Here is a 6,000-nt window from a genome sequence, read left to right as displayed (position 1 = left end):
AGATTACTTCCAAAACCAGATGCAGGGACCGATGATACCGCTCCAGATGATATGACCGAGCTCAAGTGGGAGTTCGATGAAGACTCTCGTCGTTACTACGTGTCTTTCCCAGATGATCAGTAGTGGTGCCCAGTTGGGGCGATCGGGGACTTTGTCACATTTGGGGGTTGATCTTTATTTTGGTTCCGTAGTCGGACCTTGAGTGTATTGGATGAATGTAATGACTTATTTATGTATTTGTGTGACGTGGCGAGTGTAAGCCAACTATGTACCTTTCCACTTTATTTATTTACATGGGTTGTTGTGAAGATTACCTCACTTGCGACATTGCTTTCAATGCGGTTATGCCTCTAAGTCGTGCTTCGACACGTGGGAGATATAGCCGCATCGAGGGCGTTACGAGTTGGTAATCAGAGCCTTCCCCGACCTTAGGAGCCCCCTGCTTGATCGAACCGCTGGCGTTGTTGAGTCTAGAAAAATGTTTTGAGTCATTTAGGATTATATATATCGGAGAGTAGGACTTCTTTTTACTCCTCAGTCCCTTCGTCGCTCTGGTGAGGCATCCTGACGTAGTGTTTTGACTCTTCTCTTCTCAAATTTCACAAAAAAAATTAGGATCACGCGGGTATCTTGGAATCGTTCCGATGGTTTTGTGACGAGAACATTGTTCTTGGTGCCTCCTGACATTTAGGGGTTGTGGAAGTGTCCCGGGGAGTTGAGCTCCAAGGTGTTGTCGTCACAATTTTATCGTTGCAATTCTGGAATACCTGAGTTTCGCCGACATCGAAAATCTCTTTTATGCAGTTGTTGGTGAGATAACCTCGACCCACCCAGTACTGGGGCGGGAGTTCGGGAGTATTGCCATAACTCGTATAACGGATGCTTTTCGAAGGTTGAGGTAAATGATTTCCGAAGTTTTCTTGGTTATGTGTTGAAGGATGGATATACAGCTGGATGCAGGATTTGCTAGCTTTGGGTGAGATAGTATGCTTGCCCTGTAACCCCAACACCTGATTGCATAACCGGAAAGGTTCGAGAGTTTCATAGGTGGGAATTCTTGTAGCTCTAGTATTTCTTCTACGGATATTTGGATTGTGATTGGGTAATCCTTACCAAGTATTTGCTCTTATCCGTACCTTGTTGTTTTATTCTTCTATCTCTATCTAAGTGGCTTCTCAATTTATGGAAATGTGACCATTTCAATTGGAATGCATTCGTTCATTTTGTTCGGATGTGAAGACTATAAGTTGAAATTTATATCCATTTGATTCAGCTTGAATATATGTCTATCATGATGCTAACGGATGTCACCCTCTCCAGGATGGCTCCTCCAACGCGCACGACTCCGAATCCTGATCCGCCACAACCACCTCTGCCTCCGGAGGCATGGCAAGCTGTGATGGCTGCTACCAATGCAAACACGCAGCTGATCATACAGCTCTTGCAAGAGCGCAACCAAGGGAATCATTGCCATGGCAACAATCAGAATCAGTTTGCTACACTCAACTAGTTCCTCGCTAACCAACCAAAGACCTTTAGCAACTGTGTCGAGGCCTCAGAGGCTGATGATTGGCTTGTGGATATCTGCAAGCATTTCGAGTGCAGCAACGTCAGGCCTGAGGACTTTGTCAAGTTTGCCTCCTTCCAACTCAAAGACCAAGCTGCAGAATGGTTTCAGCAATACAAAGATTCCAGAGGAGGCCGTGTGATTACCTGGGATGAATTCCGTCAAGACTTCAAAGCTCAACACATTCCTCAGAGTGTTGTTGAAAGCAAGCGTGAGGAAGTCCACAACCCGAAGCAAGGCAGCTTGTCTGTTTACCAGTATAACATTCTGTTCCAGAGGCTCGCTCGTTTCGCCAAGCAAGACGTCCCTGACGAGAAGAGCATGATTTATCAGTTCAGGGGTGGTCGCAGAGAAGATCTCCAACTAGCTCTGGCCCTTTTGCAGCCAAAGAAGTACGATGAGTTCTACAATATGGCAATGAAGCAAGATACTGCTCAGCTCAAGTGCGATGCTTCCAAGAAGCGAGTCAGAGATGCAACCCCTTCTTCCTCAACTCAAGTGGCTTCTAAGCAGCAAAAGTATTGGCTGCCTCCTCCTCCGTTCCATCAGCCTTATCAGCAGAAGAGCAAAGGTGGCAATGGATCTTCCCACCCACCCAACCCAGGCTTTTAGAACAAGACTTCTTCTCAAGCTACAAGATCAAGTGCTCCGTATCACCGTCCGCTCTCGGAGGTCACGTGCAACAAGTGTCAGCAGAAGGGTCACTATGCCAACAAATGCTTCAATCAGAGGCGTCTTCCTCCCCCTCCTCCTGTGAGATCTGCCAGTACCGCAGTGGTCAAGCATAGCCCCACACCAAGGTCAACTTGTTGAATGCAGCTCAGGTAGAGGACTCGTCAGATGTCATCATGGGTAACCTTCCTGTTAACGATGTTCCTGCAAAAGTACTTTTTGACACTGGTACATCGCATTCTTTCTTCTCCTTCCCATTTCCATCGAAGCACAATGTTGATACTGAGATTATGCCCAAAGTCATGCAAGTTGTTTCTCCCAGCAAGCTTTTGACTTCTAATTTTGTTGCTCCCGATGTCTCTATCACGTTTGGCGACTACAAGTTTCTGTCCTCTCCAGTGGTCCTTGGTAACTCAGATATCGATCTTATTCTTGGAATGGACTGGCTTTCTAAGCACAAGGCTCACCTTGATTGTGCTTCCAGGCAGATTCAATTGACTCATTCGTCTGAGGATGTAATTGTCTTTGCCGCTCGTGATGACACCATTCGACTATTTTCTCTCAATGAGAAGGGCGAGCTGGATGCCATCTCTCAAATTCCAGTCTTTTTTGAATATCAAGACATCTTTCCAGAAGAGCTTCCAGGAATGCCTCCGCACCAGCCAGTTGAATTCGTCATCGATCTTGAGCCTGGCACGGAACCTGTTTGCAAACGTCCTTACAAGCTTGGACCTGAAGAGTTGAAGGAGCTGAAGAAACAACTCGATATTCAAGAGCGAATGGGTATCATCCGACCTAGTTCTTCTCCATTGGGTTGTGGAGTTCTTGTTGTGAAGAAGAAGGATGGAACGGACCGACTCTGTGTCGACTACCGTCCATTGAACAAGAAGGCTATAAAGAACAAGTACCCACTTCCCAACATCAGTGAGCTGTTTGAAAAACTCAAAGGTGCTCAAGTATTCTCCAAGCTTTATCTCCGTATGGGCTATCATCAGATTCGCATTCATGAAGAAGATATCCCCAAGACAGCTTTCAGAACAAGCTATGGTTCATATAAATACACTGTCATGTCTTTCGGCCTCGTCAATGCTCCTCCAACATTCTCTCGCATGATGAATTTCATATTCAACGCCTACACAAATGACTTCGTCTTGGTCTACCTCTATGACATTTTGGTCTTTTCCAAGAACAAGGAGGATCATGCCAAGCACTTGCGTTTGGTGCTGGATAAGCTCAGAGAACATCAGTTCTATGCCAAGTTTTCAAAGTGCGAGTTTTGGCTCGATGAGGTTCTCTACCTTGGACATATCATTTCTGCCAAGGGCATAGCGGTGAATCCTGAGAAGGTGTCTGCAATTGTGAATTGGGAACCACCTCAGAATGTGAAGCAACTCTGCAGCTTCCTTGGGCTCACAAGCTATTGTCGAAGGTTCGTTGAGGACTTCTCTAAGATCGTGAAGCCTCTTTCCAACCTTCTCCAGAAGCATGTGAAGTACGTTGGGTCTCCTGAATGTGACATCGCTTTCAACACCTTGAAAGAGAAGTTAGTCACTGCTCCAGTTCTGACTCCTCCTGATGAATCCAAACCGTTTGAGGTCTTTTGTGATGCTTCCCTTCAAGGTCTTGGTGCAGTGTTGATGCAATAGAAGAAAGTTGTGGCTTATACCTCTCGCCGGTTGAAGCCCCATGAAAAGAACTACCCCACTCATGACCTCGAGTTGGCGGTAGTTGTCCATGCTCTTTTAACTTGGAGACATCTCTTATTGGGAAGAAAAGTGGACATCTTCACTGATCATAAGAGTCTCAAGTACATCTTCACTCAGCCAAATCTCAATCTCAGGCAGACTCGTTGGGTCGAGATGATTCAAGAGTATAATACAAGTATCGAATATACTCCAGGCAAGGCCAATGTTATTGCTGACGCACTAAGCAGGAAGGCTTACTGCAACAGTTTGATTATCAAGCCTTACCAACCCGAGCTTTGTGAAGCTTTCCGCAAACTCAATCTTCAAGTTGTTCCTCATGGTTTCCTCGCCAACCTCCAAGTCTCTCCTACTTTGGAAGATCTGATTCGCGAGGCTCAACTTCTTGATGCTATGGTGAAGAAGGTGAAGATTGGGATTGCCAAGAGTCAACCCAGGTACAAGTGCTATCGTCTTGATGACAAGGATACTCTATTCTTCGAGGATCGCATTGTTGTGCCTAAAGGTGACCTTCGTAAAGTCATTATGAACGAGGCTCACAATTCACTCCTCTCTATCCACCCTGGAAGTACAAAGATGTACCATGACCTCAAGCAGTCCTATTGGTGGACTCGAATGAAGCGCGAGATTGCTCAGTTCGTGAATGAATGTGATGTCTGCAGAAGAGTGAAAGCAGAACACCAACGACCAGCTGGTCTCCTCCAACCTCTTACCATTCCAGAATGGAAGTTTGACCATATTGAGATGGACTTCGTGACTGGATTTCCAAAGTCCAAGCGTGGCAATGATGCTATCTTTGTTGTCATCGACAAACTCACTAAAGTGGCTCATTTTCTTCCTATCAAAGAATCTATCACATCAGCTCAGTTGGCAGAGCTATATACCTCTAGGATTGTCTCCCTGCATGGCATTCCACAGTTGATATCTTCAGATCGTGGCAGCATCTTCACCTCCAAGTTTTGGGATTCTTTTCAGAAGGCCATGGGCACCAACATTCGCTTCAGCATAGCTTTTCATCCTCAAACTAGTGGCCAAGTCGAGCGAGTAAATCAAATTCTTGAAGATATGCTCATGGCTTGCAACATCTCCTTCGGTATGAAGTGGGAAGATTGTCTTCCATATGCCGAGTTCTCCAACAACAACAGCTTCCAAGCGAGTTCGGGCAAGGCCCCATTCGAGATTCTCTATGGCAGGAAGTGCCGTACTCCTCTTAACTAGTCAGAGACTGGTGAACGTCAACTTCTCGGAAATGACTTGATCACAGAGGCAGAAGAAATGTGCAAAGTCATTCGTGATAATCTCAAAGCCGCGCAATTGCGCCAGAAGAGTTACTATGATAGCAAGCATCGTGACTTGGCTTTCGAGATCGGAGACCATGTCTACCTCTGCGTCTCTCTAATGAAAGGAAACCGTCACTTCGGTATCAAAGGGAAGCTTGCCCCGAGATACGTGGGTCCTTTCAAGATCATCAGCAAGAGAGGCGATCTCGCCTATCAACTTGAGCTTCCGTCCAACTTTGCAAACGTGCACGATGTGTTTCATGTCTCTCAACTCCGCAAGTGTTTCAAGACTCCTGACCGCACCATCAACTTCGAAGACATTGATCTCCAAGAAGACCTGTCTAATCATGAGCATCCCATTGCTATTCTTGAAGAAGCTGAGCGCAAGACTCGCAACAAGTCTATCAAATTCCTGAAAGTCAAGTGGTCACATCATTCCGACCGTGAAGCCACCTGGGAACGCGAGGATCACCTCCGTTCTGAGTACCCAGAGTTTTTCCAGTCCTAGATCTCGGGACAAGATCCTTTCGTAGTGGTGGAGTGTTGTAACACCCCGGATGTTACCTACCTTAATTGTATTCCGACTCTTGCCTTTTCCGGCATTAAGTTATGTCATTTCCTCGCTGTCGGGTTTTTGCCTTTGTGTGTTTTTGTCTTTGTCATGCATCTCATTTCATGTCATCATGTGCATTGCATTTGCATATGTGTTCGTTTCATGCATCCGAGCATTTTCCCAGTTGTCCGTTTTGCATTTCGGCGCTCCTATGTCTTCCGGTGT

Source organism: Triticum urartu, chromosome 4A (genome assembly GCF_056163025.1).
Source record: "Triticum urartu cultivar PI428250 chromosome 4A, HENAU_Tu73, whole genome shotgun sequence".
NCBI classification, from domain to species: Eukaryota; Viridiplantae; Streptophyta; class Magnoliopsida; order Poales; family Poaceae; genus Triticum; species Triticum urartu.
The sequence above is the reverse complement of the archived record's forward strand: the minus strand, read 5'-3'. Positions refer to the sequence as shown.